This window comes from Ranitomeya imitator, chromosome 3 (assembly GCF_032444005.1).
Source record: "Ranitomeya imitator isolate aRanImi1 chromosome 3, aRanImi1.pri, whole genome shotgun sequence".
NCBI lineage: Eukaryota > Metazoa > Chordata > Amphibia > Anura > Dendrobatidae > Ranitomeya > Ranitomeya imitator.
The window spans coordinates 505218336-505220895 of NC_091284.1; the positions used below are offsets into that span (position 1 = coordinate 505218336).

Below are 2560 nucleotides of genomic sequence, written 5' to 3' on the forward strand. Positions count from 1 at the left end.
CTCCATCAATATACTTAATTTGGAAGTGTCAGTGTGTCTGTGCACAATGAGTCATCCACAGCTCAACAGTAACTTAGGTATCCATAGTTACTACCTATAGCAGCTAACTGAGTGGGCATAACCATGGATTCCTAAAGAGAGGAGCTCTCCCTGGTGGTGAGTTAAAGCATAAGCCTTTCTTAACCTTAGCCTGTGAGGCAACACTGTGATGCAACATTGTGAGGCAACACTGTGAGGCAACACTCAGGCAACACTGAGGCAACAGTGTGAGGCAACATTGCAAAGATGGATCAAATTGAGCGCGCTGCTGCACGTAGAGAAGCAAATCGCATACAGATGTATAACCTGCCTCTTAATGAAGCAGAAGACAATCTAAATTGTCGAAGAACTGCTGATGCAGCCCGAAAGAGGGCGGCTAGAGCAAGAGAAAAGAATGAAGTAACTTAATCATGTAACGCATCTAATGCTGCACATCAATGAGCAACACGCAATGCACAAAGTGATATACATATTTCACAAAAAAGAGAACAAGACAGAATGCGTGTCCAAAATGCAAGAGCCACTCGATGATGGCAAGTTACATAATGGCGCCGGACAAAATATTCCCTTAATGCTGCAAGAGAGGGCGCATCCAATTACGTCCCATTCATATGGATGATCAATTAGTCAAGTTGATGAAAGGAGAGCATCAGTACTCCAATAACTTTATTGCTAATATAAGGCAATACAATAGCTCACTTGCTTTGGCATCAATGGGAGCACAAGTAGCTCCAGCTCCTGGGCATGGTCCATACCGTTTTCAAATTCATGGACAAATTTACCACAGAACTGCCCCTTGCATCCCACTGTGGGTAGTACTCCCAAGTTTGCCCAGATTTATATCTTGGACAGTGAAGAAGCATTAAGTACAAGAAGTCAAGCAAATAAAAAGTGCTTCCCAGCACTGCTATCATCTCTTGGAGAGAAAATGAAAGCAATTAACCCCTTCGCAAGAGCCTTCACAATGATGATGGAATTTGAAATAGAGGAAGAGAGGATTGCTGAATTAGAAAATCGCCATCCACTCGAAATAAAAATGTCAATTATAAATGACTACAATTATGACCAGAGGTGCTACAATGCACCAAGGTGCAATGATGTAGCTATAATTTATTAAAATGCAATGGTGATCCCCCATTTAGTAGGGACATCAAAGTTCACCTCAAAATTGAAAACCAAACTGTTCAAATCAGCTTTCTTCACAGAAAGTGTGTGCAATGACATATCCACTTCAATATGGGGACAGTGGATGGACAATACATTTGACAACTCCAATTGCCCTAAGTGTGCAACATCAAGGAATTGCTGTCATCCATACCAGTGGATCAAGATCAACAAGAAAAAATCACCCTGTTGCAGTACTATGCATACAGGCTTGCCATTCGTGACGTGTTCAATCCTCTTTTAAATGCTGGGAAGTTGACGTAACAATTTATCATTGACAGTTATGAAAAAATTGAATCCATAATGCTGTTTTACACCAAGGGCTAAAAGCTGGGACACCAGTAATTTTATCATCCACTTTCATTGGAAGCCCAAGAGCTATGCAGCAAAATTACCAAGACGCCATGACAATTGTTCAAAAATTCAGAAAGCCAAATCTTTTTGTTACGATGACCTGTAACCCAAAGCGGAAAGAAATTACTGAAAACCTAGAACCATGGCAAAGGCCAGAGTTCAGACCAGATTTGGTTGCATGAGTATTTAAAATCAAATTCCAAACTGTGCTTAACGAGATTTTGAAAAAAACACATTTTTGGCCATGTAGTTGCATATGTGCATGTAATAGAATTTCAAAAGCATGGACTACCACACACTCGCATGCTTTTAATCCTCAGAGAGGAAGATAAACCGAGTGACAAAGAAATAATTGACTAATTGGTCATTGCTGAAATCCCAAATGAGACAGCAAATCCAAAACTGCATGAGGCAGTGATGAAGCACATAATTCATGGCCCATGTGGCTAAGATCAACCTGGTGCTATATGCATGACAGATGGTCAATGCGCAAAAAAATTCCCAAAGGAATTTAATACAGACATAAACCCCAATATTGATGGTTGCCCACAGTACCATTGATGCAATACTGGGAAAACCAGACAAGGAACGCGAGAAATCGACAATAAATGGGTAGTTCCATGCAACCCCTATTTATTACTCCAGTACTATTGCCATATCAATGTTGAGATATGTGCTTCAATAAAAAGTGTTAAATATCTTTTCAAATATGTATACAAAGGACATGACTGTGCCAGGAATTAACCAGCCATGTACCTAGATTCTCGGTATATAAGTGCCCCTGAGGGCATGTGGAGAATCAGATAAAAAAAATCCATGATGCTTCACATATCATTAAAAAGCTTGCTGTTCACCTTAAAAACATGCAGCAAGTGTTTTTCAAAGATGCTAATGTGGATGGTTGTTTTGGACACAAAAGCCTCTACTCTGCAGGTTTATTTTGACCTAAACAGAGTTGACGCTTCCGCCCATCAGTATTTGTACAGTGAAATCCCCGAACACT

At 40.2% G+C, this 2560-nt stretch overlaps 1 pseudogene; it reads left to right on the top strand.

The window, feature by feature from the left end:
• Positions 1–285: 285 nt before the first annotated feature.
• Positions 286–2301, top strand: LOC138671671 (uncharacterized; annotated as a pseudogene).
• Positions 2302–2560: the final 259 nt, after the last annotated feature.